Source organism: Salvelinus namaycush, chromosome 21 (genome assembly GCF_016432855.1).
Source record: "Salvelinus namaycush isolate Seneca chromosome 21, SaNama_1.0, whole genome shotgun sequence".
In the NCBI taxonomy this organism is placed as follows: domain Eukaryota; kingdom Metazoa; phylum Chordata; class Actinopteri; order Salmoniformes; family Salmonidae; genus Salvelinus; species Salvelinus namaycush.
Genome location: NC_052327.1, coordinates 11219680 through 11232667, shown reverse-complemented (window position 1 = coordinate 11232667; position 12988 = coordinate 11219680). Strand labels below are relative to the sequence as shown.

The window sequence follows — 12988 nt, the reverse complement described above, 5'->3', positions numbered from 1 at the left end:
CTGCAGGAGGGACTGGTGCACTTCACAAAATAGATGGCATCATGAGGCAGGAAAATGATGTGGATATATTGAAGCAACATATCAAGACATCAGTCAGGAAGTTAAAGCTTGGTCGCAAATGGGTCTTCCAAATGGACAATGACCCCAAGCATACTTCCAAAGTTGTGGTAAAAAGGCTTAAGGACAACAAAGTCAAGGTATTGGAGTGGCCATCACAAAACCCTGACCTCATTCCTCTAGAACATTTGTGGGCAGAACTGAAAAAGCTTGTGTGAGCAAGGAGGCCTTACAACCCTGACTCAGTTACACCAGCTCTGTCAGGAGGAATTGGCCAAAATTCCCCCAACTTATTGTGGGAAGCTTGTGGAAGGCTACCCAAAACGTTTGACCCAAGTTAAACAATGTAAAGGCAATGCTACCAAATACTAATTGAGTGTATGTAAACTTCTGACCCACTGGGAATGTGATGAAAGAAATAAAAGCTGAAATAAATAAATCATTCTCTCTAGTATTATACTGACATTTCACATTCTTAAAATAAAGTGGTGATCCTAACTGACCTAAAATAGGGAATTTTTACTAGGATTAAATGTCAGGAATTGTGAAAAACTGAGTTTAAATGTATTTGGCTAAAGTGGATGTAAACTTCCGACTTCATTTGTGCATGCATTTTGTGCATGCATTTTATATGTATGTAACCCCAAAAATATATGGGCGATTGGAAATTAGGCAGAAAATTACGGTATAATTTATTTGTATAAAAAAAATAGGCTATGTTCATGAATTATTGTGCTGTTGCAATGGTTCCGTTTGTAAGTGAGAAGTGTTTAGGCCCTTTGACAAAGATCATCATAAACAAGAGGAAAAAGAGTGAAAACATAGGCAACTATGATGTACTTTCATAAATGTCTTGAATTCAAAGTGTCTCTGAAATGGTTTTCAAACAACAGCAAGGCGAGGAGTCTAGGGAAATAGGCTACTCCTACATTACTTTGAAATCTATTCAGCTTAGGGCCTACATCTAGGTATAGGCCTAAGGGTCGCAGTTCGCCCTCTGAGAATAAAGTCTGCTTTCACTGAGGATGGATACGGTGGAGAATACATTTCTACAATGACAGAAATAGCCCTAAAGGACTTAAGTTACTCTCTTTTCACTGATGATCTCTGACTACAACAAATAAGTTAATATCCATGTCCAAGAATAATAATGAGGAAATGGTTTATAACTCAATACCTACACATGCGGGGCCTCATACCTACACGTGTGGGCTTTTTATTCTCAATTCAAACAGGATTGCAAACTCACAGCAACATCTCAACAATGAGAGGTGTGAGTGGGCGGTAATCAGACTTCACGGTAAACAAATAGACAAGTCGCCTAGTAAGCAAACATCTGCCTTTTCCTTCAACTCCACTTAGCACAGATGATCCAGAAGTTAATTTGACATACATCAGTTCAAAGACAAATGCCTTTGGAAGTTTTTATTTTTTAACAATGAAACAGAGCTAGTCTGGTCTTGATCTGCCACTGCAAGCACTTTAGCATGACAATGTTTTAAAGGTCATTATGGTGATGTTATTTTGAATCAACAAAATATGCTTCATGCCACTTAATTCAAACATTGTTTGACTTGGGAAATAACAAATTGCAACATGAAGAACCAATTAAGTTTTTCTCAAAACTTAACAATAATTGTATTGAATTGTGTGTCTGCTGTTGATGTCAACTAGGCTGAATGGATTCTCTACACATATGTAGTATAAAAAATCAAATGTAATAGCCCAGAATTACCAGCTCAGAGATATAACATGGTGACCATAACCAACCCATTTGTGTTTGTAGTTCATTGAACAGCTGCAGGGAGAATGAAAATGACAGAGTGCGCCAAGAGAGCAAACAAAACAGTTCACTTTTTATACAGTAATATGTCATTTAGCAGACTTATCCAAAGCGACTTACAGTCACGTGTGCATATATTTTACATACGGGTGGTCCCGGGAATCGAACCCACTATTGTGGCATTGCAAGCTCCATGCTCTACCAACTGAGCTACAGAAGACCACAAGTAGACAATACTCAGTGATGTGTATTTATGGATGCCAGGCTTCCGCCAAAATAATTACCAAGAAAAAAAGAAAAACATTTGTCTCTGTATGTAGTCCATCCATCTGATGCTGTCTGATCAAAAAGAGTATGACATTGTTGCCCGCCCGTAGCATTAAATGAAAAGGAAGACAGCGAGCATTTGGCCTCCCTTGATAAAAAAAATAGAAAAAATAAATAGCCAATCAGCATTGAGCTAAACTGAGTTAGCTCAACTGCGAATGGTCCTGGAGCACCAATAAAAAAGGGTCAACAGAGGCCAGTTTGGATTTGGCTACACACCAATCGCATCAAAAGCAAAATATAACTGACTTAATTGCATCCCGTTGTGTGGTTGTCCTCTGGTGGATAGCTTATTTTTTAATTATTTTTTTTTAACATACAATCTACCTGCAATGAAGCCACTCAACATTTACATTACATTCAGTCATCTAGCAGACACTCCGATCCAGAGCGTGTTTAGAAGAGCAACCAGGGCAAGAGCAACCAGGGCACAGACAGATCTCCCACCAAGTTAAATCAGGGACCCGAACCAGCGACCTCTTGGCCACCGGCCCAAGCTTCCAACCATCCAGACCCCTTTACTTTTTCCACATTTTGTTACATTACAGCCTTATTCTAAAATAAAGCTGTAATGTGCGTGTATATATATATACACGCACATTACAGCTTTATTTTAATTATTACAGCTTTATTTTAATTATATATATATATATATATATATATAAATCAACATAATGACAATGCGAAAACAGATTTTTTTGACATTTGTGCAAATGTATTAAAAATAAAAACAGAAATACCTTACTTACATAAGTATTCAGACCTTTTGCTATGGACTCGAAAATGAGCTCAGGTGCATCCTGTTTCCATTGATCATCCTTGAGATGTTTCTAAAACTTGGAGTCCACCTGTGGTAAATTCAATTGATTGGACATGATTTGGATAGGCACACACCTGTATATATAAGCTCTGCATTGCTTGTTTGAAAAATAGATACTTTGAATAAGATTTCAATTTCAATTAATCAGAAATGGCAATCTGCACAAAGGTCATTTTTAAACAAGGGATGAGTTTTTCTTAGTAATCTACTAGTAAAACTTTTGAATAAGTGAAGCTTTTAGAGAGAGGCTTAGTGCTTTTATGTTTAATAATGTCAGCCCACCCAGTTCATATTCATTATAGATTATCTTGTCTGGTTTAGCATCCCAGATAAATGTAAATATATTTTTCTCATATGATTAGAAAAAACAAAATCATCAGGAGTAGGCAGCGCCATTAGTAAGAGAGTAAACTGAGATATGACTAAGGAGTTAATCAGTGTAATGTTTCCATAAATAGACCATTATTTACCTCTCCATCGTTGCAGAATCTTGTCTATTTTTACTAGTTTTTTACTGAAATTCACTGTGGTGAGCTCATTTATATATTTTGTGATATTAATACCAAGTATGTCTACTTCGACGTCAGCCCATTTTATAGGTAAACTGCAAGGTAATGTAAAAGTTGTATTTTAAAGATCCAATACGTAATATGAAGATCCAATATGTAATATCATAATAAGGTTTTAGTCCAGAGGCCAGAAAAGTTATCTAGGTCTTCAATGAGACATTGCAGGGATCTAGCTTAATATAAATCTTGAGTCATCGGCGAACATAAACACCTTTGTTTTTAAGCCTTGGATTTCTAATCCGCTAATGTTGTTATTTGATCTGATTTTAATAACTATCATTTCTATGGCCATAACAAATAGATATGGTGACAGCAGACACCCTTGTTTGACAAGTTCAAAACTCTGAGAAGTAACCGCTATTTACTATTTTACACCTGGGGTTGTGATACATTATTTTTATCCATTGAATAAGACTCACCAAAAAAAAAATGTATCCAGGCATTTATAAATAAAACCCAGCCTTACATTATTTACCTTTTCACACATACCAACAAACAAGTGTGATCATTCACCAGCGGTCCCTGCAGCGTGCGCTCAAACCGGTGTGATTAGAACGCTTATTTAGAACGTCCAGTTTCGATTGACGTAAAAGTCAACATTTGAGCTGGCCACACTTTTTCCACAGAAACATTTTGCACAAACACAGTCCTTACAAAGTCATGTCCTGAATGTGACCAGTTATGGATGCAATGTTCAGACATTCACAGAAGAAACGACAGCATAACACAATCATCCAAACCTGGAAAATGTAGTCTACATTAGTCCCAGTGCTAACTGTGGAAAGATTAACGTAACACAAACGGTCATATTTGGAGAACTCTTGGCTGACAGACCATAATATGAATTAGCTAATAGCAATTAGTATTTACAACTCATCAGATCATGGGTAAGCTCAACATTGATCTAAATAATTGAGTACAACACTTTCTAAAATTTGAAAGTAATCCAACAATTGGTAGTTTGAGCGCGCCACCATGTTTGTTTTTTCGCGTCAACCAAAGATAATAATAGGAGACAAGATGAGTTTGGTCTGTTTGTAGTATGCATGATGAAGGGGGTGTGTCGTCTACGATCATTCACTTCCGGAAGTTTATTCGAAAGAAGAGTGAACCATTTCTACGCCTCATTATCACATCTTTGGTCTGACAGATGTTTATGTGACACAGAACGCATTGTATAATGTCAACAAACATGGCACCACACATAGCTGGCAAATAGCTTAGCATTAGCTCATCATAATCAGTACAACCTTCAAAAAAGGATTTTACACACGCATCATAGGTGTCCATTACCATCTTTGCAATAATCGGAATGTCTTATTTGTCACCAGTTCTTGAAAACATGTGAATAAAACTGTAAATACATTATGCTTCATACATACATACTGTATGCTACTGTAGAAACGACAACACGATATAGAGAAAATAAGGCACTTACTTTGATAGGAAAGCACACAGTTATTATTTGTAAGGAAAACAACAATGAAGGCAATACAAGCACCAGACAGAAAATGTGTCAGTTTGTGCAAGACTGTGCAAATGTCTGCATACTTGATCTACGGAAACACTAGGGAAGTGCTTGGGCTCTCCTCAGAGAGAAGTTTGTCCGGCTCAGTAAAGCCTCAAACATAAACTGTCCACAATAGTGAAATGTGCTACTTCTATGTGAATTAATGAGGAGGAGGAACACACCTAAATTGAAACTGTTAGAAAATAACTTGAAATTGACAACTTGAAACATAGCCTATAGTTAATTAGCAGGCAGCACGGATTAACTGTCCTGTTGCGTAACAATCACATTTTGGAACAGTGAGTGCATTATGACATCACGTGCATAAAACTACTCACGTTGGGGCGACCAGTAGAGATATTTGGAACTTACGTCTGAAAAGGTTAAAGGCCTTTTCAAAATCTGCTATGAACACCAGGACTGGCTTCTTAGATGTTTTATGTTTGTCTATTATTTCTAGTAGTTGTCGTATATTATCTCCAATGTAAAGTCCATGTAAAAAAACATGTCTTATCAGGATGAACAATACCTGGTAAAACATTTTGAGTGCTATTCATTTCGGTATAATTTTTACATCACAACATTGATCTATAACAGGCCTCCAGTTTTTTAGATGGACTGGATCTTTATCACCCGGGTCTTGTTTTAATAATAGTGAAGTAAGACCTTCCTGCTGAGTACCTGACAGACAACCATTTCTATAGGAGTAGTTAAAACAAGCTAATAACGGAGCTTTGAGTATATCAAAAAAGCCTTGATATACCTCCACGCCATCAAGCCATTGTAAGATGGCTCCGAAGAGGAAGGCAGACGTTTTACGTGTCCCCAATCTGTTGTGTTTTTTTGTTTGCATTGTTGGTAACTTATTTTTTTACTTATTTTGTACATAATGTTGCCGCTACCGTCTCGTATAACCAAAAATCCCTTCTGGACATCAGGACTACGATTACTCACCATGGACTAGCAGAATCCTTTTTTTCCCCTTTCACGACTCTGAAGAGCCCAAAGCGAAGGATACACTGCTTTCTCAGGAACAGGCACATATACTCGCGATTTGCGTGAAGGAGCGGTGGAGAAAAAGGGGCCAAAGGACAGGCTGCCTTCAGAGAATTCGAGGGCGATCAAATAAACCCCCACTTCCTTCCATTCTGCTAGCAAACGTGCAATCTTTGGAGAATAACATTGTGAGCTACGCGGAAGATTAAACTACCAACGGGACATTAAAAACTAACATCTTATGCTTCACGGTGTCGTGGCTGAACGACGACACTATCAACATACAGATGGCTGGTTACAAGCTATACCAGCAGGATAGAACAGCTGCATCTGGTAAGACAAGGAATATGTATTTTTGTAAATAACAGCTGGAGCATGATATCTAAGGAAGTCTTAAGCAATTGCTCGCCTGAGGTAGAGTATCTCATGATAAGCTGTAGACCACACTATCTACCTAGAAAGTTTTCATCTGTATTCTTTGTAGCTGTTTACATTCCACCACAGTCAGAGGCTGGCACTAAGACAGCATTGAATGAGCTGTATTCCGCCATAAGCAAACAGGAAAACGCTCACCCAGAGACGGCGCTATTAGTAACCGGGGACTTTAATGCAGGGAAACTTAAATACATTTTACCACATTTCTATCAGTATGTTAAATGTGCAACCAGAGGAAAAAAATCTCTGGACCACCTATACTCCACACACCGAGACGCATACAAAGCTCTCCCTCGCCCTCCATTTGGCAAATCTGACCATAATTCTATCCTCCGGATTCCAGTTTACAAGCAAAAATAAAAGCAGGAAGCACCAGTGACTAGATCAATAAATAAGTGGTCAGATGAAGCAGATGCTAAACTACAGGACTGGTTTTCTAGCACAGACTGGAAAATGTTCAGGGATTCCTCGGATTGCATTGAGGAGTACACCACATCAGTCATTGGCCTCATCAATAAGTGCATCGATGACGTCGTCCCCACAGTGACCGTACGTACATATCCCAACCAGAAGCCATGGATTACAGGCAGCATCTACACTGAGCTAAAGGCAAGAGCTGCCGCTTTCAAAGAGCGGGACTTTAACCCAGAAGCTTATAAGAAATCCCGCTATGCTCTCCGACGAACCATCAAACAGGCAAAGCTTCAATACAGGACCAAGATCAAATCGTACTACACCGGCTCTGACGCTCATGGGATGTGGCAGGGCTTGCAAACCATTACAGACTACAAGGGGAAGCACAGCCGAGGGCTGACCAGTAACTCAAGCCTACCAGACGAGCTAAACTACTTATATGCTTGCTTTGAGGCAAATAACGCTGAAACATGCATGAGAGCACCAGCTGTTCCGGAAGACTGTGTGATCACGCTCTCCGCAGCCGACGAGAGTAAGACCTTTAAACAGGTCAACATTCACAAGGCCGCATGGACAGACAGATTACCAGGACATGTACAGTGAGCATACGCTGACCAACTGGCAAGTGTCTTCAGTCTTCACTGACATTTTCAACCTCTCCCTGTCCGAGTCTGTAATACCAACATGTTATAAGCAGACCGCCATAGTGCCTGTGCCAAAGAACACCAAGGTAACCTGCCTAAATGACTACCGACCCGTAGCACTCACGTCTATAGCCATGAAATGCTTTGAAAAGGCTGGTCATGGCTCACATCAACACCATTATCCCAGAAACCCTAGACCCACTCCAACTTGCATACAGCCCCAACAGATGATGCAATCTCTATTGCACTCCACACTGCCCTTTCGCACCTGGACAAAAGGAACACCTATGTGAGAATGCTATTCATTGATTACAGCTCAGCGTTCAACACCATAGTGCCCTCAAAGCTCATCCCTAAGCTAAATACCCTGGGACTAAACACCTCCCTCCGCAACTGGATCCTGGACTTCATGACAGGCCGCCCCCAGGTGGTAAGGGTAGGTAACAACATATCCGTCACGCTGATCCTCAACACAGGGGCCCCTCAGGGGTGCGTGCTCAGTCCCCTCCTGCACTCCCTGTTCACTCATGACTGCACGGCCAGGCACGACTCCAAAACCATCATTAAGTTTGCTGATGACAACAGTGGTAGGCCTGATCACCGACAATGATGAGACAGCCTATAGGGAAGAGGTCATTGACATGGCCGCGTGGTGCCAGGTCAACAACCTCTTCCTCAACGTGATCAAGACAAAGTAGATGATTGTGGACTACAAGAAAAAGAGGACCGAGCACACCCCATTCTCATCGACGGGGCAGCAGTGGAGCAGGTTGAGAGCGTCAAGTTCCTTGGTGTCCATATCACCAACAAACTAACATGGTCCAAGCACACCAAGACAGTCGTGAAGAGGGCACGACAAAAACTATTCCCCCTCAGGAGACTGAAAAGATTTGGCATGGGTCCTCAGATCCTCAAAAAGTTTTACAGCTGCACCATCGAGGGCACCCTGACTGGTTGCATCACTGCCTGGTATGGCAACTGCTTGGCCTCTGACCGCAAGGCACTACAGAGGGTGGCACGAACAGCCCAGTACATCACTGGGGCCAAGCTTCCTGCCATCTAGGACCTCTATACCAGGCAGTGTCAGTGGAAGGCCCTGAAAATTGTCCAAGACTCCAGCCCCCCTAGTCATAGACTGTTTTCTCTGCTACCGCACGGCAAGCGGTACCGGAGCGACAAGTCTAGGTCCAAGAGGCTTCTAAACAGCTTCAACCCCCAAGGCATAAGACTGGCTACCCAGACTATTTGCATTGCCCCCCCCACCTCAACTAACCGGTGCCCCCGCACATTGACTCTGTACCGGTACCCCCCTGTATATAGTCTCGCTATTGTTGTTTTACTGCTGCTCTTAAATGACTTGTTACTTTCCTCTTATTCTTGTCCATATTTTTTGGAACTGCATTGTTGGTTTGAGGCTCGTAAGTAAGCATTTCACTGTTGTATTCGGCGTACGTGACTAATAAAATTGGATTTTCCAGACTGAAAGGATTTAATAGCCTCAAATTATTCCTCTGTAATTCGGCCTTCGCACTGATATTTTTGTGCATTTGTTAACTTTATCATTTTTATTGTTATTATTATGAAATAATAATGAGTTCCTGCAAATTATTTTAGATAGCGTTCCTGTGTTGAAGATTCAGGATGAATTTGGTGTATTTTTCTCCATATTCCATCTAGTTTGCTTCATTTTTTTGTAATATATTACATTAGATTGTTGAGCCAATGCCACAGATGTTAGAAAATTGAGTCAGGATATTATGTGTGTAGTAGATCGGAGTAGGTTGATGTGTGTGATATTGGATGTGATTAAGAGCAAGACTATAATGTGCAAATAAATAATAACCCAGCCAATTTGCTTGGTTGAGTGTCTGTGTGTAACATGAAGGGAGTGTAGTCTTAATAGTCAGGATGATAATTGTAATCCACATTGTATCAACATCACAGTTGCATTAAACATCATTTTAATAGAAAAACACAACCCAGTATTTCCATACTAATTGAGGTTTCACATGATTATGAAACCGAGACCACGTACAAGATGTTATTATTCCCCAACATCCCCGTTCTGCCATCTTCCTATTGCTTGTTGGAAACATAGATAAACATGTAGACCAAGATACACAAAAACATATTGAATTATAGTAAGTTCGACAGTAGAGAGAGAAGAGAGATCAATTCTGTATGTTTGTATGCGTGAGTGTAAGTGAGTGTAATTGAGTGTGTGAGTGTCCGGTGGATAGCTAGCTAGTTAAATTGTTCCCTTTCCTAAATTAGCCATGGATGGATATGGGGATTTGGACTTGTGGTTTTACTTAATTCTCCGTGTTGGTCAAAGATTATAACGGCGATTCTGATCCTGATTCTGATGCTCTATGTGTTTTTGATGAAATAAAGGTGTGGTTTAATTTCTTCTGCCACTGTGTCTTCTTATTGTCTCAGCCTTCGGCCTATATATCATAGTGGCAAGGCATATGAACTAACAGGTTCTAGAGCAAACAACTCAATTACCACAACACATAGGTTGTAATATGGCATTTTTTCCCCTGGCTTGGCTTCCCCAGTGATTTTACCCACGCACCGCTATACTGTAAAAATCCAGGGGAGACGATGAGTGCCACGAACCCGAGCAGCCGTGGCCAATGGTTAAAAAAAAACGGCCAAATTATTGGGGGAACAGTCATTGGTCACTCTTATCAATGTCAGCTTCGTTACACTAACCCCACCATACGGGAAATACGTCTATGAGTGTGGCTCAAACTCAGGACAGCAAATCTGCAACCATAAGCACTGCTACAAGGAAGCTAGTTCCCTTGGGAGAGCCAGGATTGTAACAATAACCAGATTGCCTTGCATTGTTATCACAAAAATATAGCATTGAATAAAATGTGATGGTTGATTGCGATTTCACCACGCCTCTTGACTTGAGTCATCCAATCAAATATAGAGAAGTCTGAAGGCGACTAAAAGGAACACGTTAAGTAGGAACCCACTTACCCTGGCCCTTCTAGCGTCAGGTAGCATGGCTGTCCAGGCAAATACTGTGACATATGCTCTCGCACACTGCATATCATTAAGTTCTTGGCAAAAGGCTGAGCCAACCTACTAAAAGCACACACTAGCTTGGTTTAAGATAGACACCCTGTTAGCCAACTAATGTTGGATAGCAATATCATCAAGTCACTTCCTAGGGAAACAGAGGACAAGTGTACAAGCATTGGCATAGAATAGCCATACTAGCAAATTGAAAGGAATAGCTATATATGTTGCTAATGTTAACAATTAACGTTACTCTTTAAAACGGCTTGTTAAATGGCTAAGATGAAAATAGATGGCGGTTAAACATTATTCCCTAAAATGCACACATTGCATTAGGACATTTCATAAATGTCTACTTCTTAGAATAATTTGCTAGCTATGGCGAACGTTAGCTAATACCATTTTAGGACAAGAGCCGAATAACTCGTGGGTGCTTGTGTTGAAATAGCTGCTCCTCCTGGGTCTTCAGACAAAGAGGGGTTCGCCAAAGCAATGCATGAAAGCAGTTGTTAGCCAGATAAGCTAACTGTTAGCTAGCTAGCGCCCTTTCCAGGTTAGCATTAGCTAAGGAAGCTAGCTCGCGCGCTAGTTACGTCCCGCGTTTCTAAAGTAACGTTATAGAAAACATTCCTACACTAGTATAAACTTAATGTTGTTAACTTACCCCACTTGCCAACACCAATCCAACGAATGTTTATGTACACTCCATAGATCCTGATAGTAAAGGTAAAACCACTTTGATGACCCCCAACGTGCTAAAATTCACAGACAAATCAATCAACGCGCTCCCAAGAAATCCCAACAGCAGAGAAAAGGAAATGCCAATTCACTGGACTGCAGCCATCATCACACGTTGAGATCCTGTTAAAAATTGAAATATACCGGTTACGATGGGCATTTCAAATTAAGTTTCAAGCCTGGTTGGAAATATAGCACATCCTTTCTGTAGTCCGAATTGTAAATTCCGATATTCCGGTGGTTTCCACCAGTTTTATTACTGGACTTGATTTCGCTGAATCTCTAATATCTAATTGCTGTTTATCTTTCAATGCTGAGGGGAGCGAATACAATGTAACCAACAAGCAGAACGAGTCATTTGCAAATTCAGGAATGAGAGCCTTGTGGAATGAACCGCTAGGGGAGGTACACTACTAGCTGAGAAGAACCGGAACTGGAGTTTAAAGGGGATTGGGGATGTTGGTGAATGACTCTCCAATGTTGGGGAATGACTCTCCGATAATTTGATTATTGGCATGACAGGAACAGTATGGTTATATATATGGTAAATACGTGGCAGCAAAAAGAGACACAGCTACATTAATGATAATTGGCTGTCAAAATGCACACGTGTATGTTGTGCTTGATATGAGATAACAAGGCAACGCTACAAAATATTTAGTTGAAATACAAATAACAAGAAATAAAATAAAAAATATTGATGTCTGATTTTATATAACTTTATACAATATTATCCACATTGAGTTTGTTTCAAATAAATTCAACAAAAAAAAGATTTTCAGAATTCTGTTTCAACTTTATAGATTGTACGCAGAGTGCAATTGTGTCTTTATGTTTCTTTCCTCGGGTTGATAGTACAGCTATGGATACCAAGGATTGTGTAAAATACCAAAAACAGTACAAATGAAATCACATTTTATTTGTCACATGCGTTGTAACAACAGGTGTAGACTAACAGTGAAATGCTTACTTAAGGAGCCCTTCCCAACAATGCAGAGACAGAAAAAAATGTGAAATAATAGAAAAATAATAACACAAGGAATAAAAACACAATGAGTAACGACAACTTGGCTAAATACAAGGGGTACCAGTTCTGAGCCAAAGTGCAGGGTTACGTATATGTAAACAGACCATAAATGTCTCAATTTTAGTTTTCTTGGGAAGCTGTGAGTTTTATTATATGATACAATATCAGTACTTGTTGCATTTAGAACTTGTCTAAGTCCTATCATCAACTGATTTCATCCAGTGTATGGCTGTGGATTTACTGCATTGTTTGAACTGCATATTGGCAGTTAATTTGAAAAATTTATAATAATAATAATAATCATCATAATATATTTAATTTGTATAGCACTTTTCATTACAGTTTCATTACAAAGCTCTACTGAGAAAAAATAAATAATATATATACGATAAAAACAACATACATTTAGAATCAAGGCATGTAAAATAGCGGTAACACATTACTTGACACCCAGCTTCATAACACGTTATGACAAAGTCATAACCATGTCATAACATCTGACATAACTTGTCAGAGCCTGTCATAATATGGTCATAACACTGTCATGACCCATATATTTACACCTGTTGTGGCATATATTGTTATTTTATGGCTGGTTATGACACCTACATAAGAGTGTCAAAACCATAATT

The 12988-nt window shown here is 39.6% G+C and overlaps 1 protein-coding gene across 1 annotated transcript in view; it reads right to left on the bottom strand.

Moving 5' to 3' along the window:
• The window catches only part of LOC120066563 (zinc finger protein 609-like), a 79644-nt gene extending 68099 nt beyond the window's left edge, over positions 1–11545 (bottom strand). The window contains exon 1 of the mRNA XM_039017989.1: positions 11256–11545. The gene's annotated coding sequence lies outside the window, so the exon portion shown is untranslated. The remainder of the gene's footprint in view (positions 1–11255) is intronic.
• Between the last annotated feature and the right edge of the window lie 1443 nt (positions 11546–12988).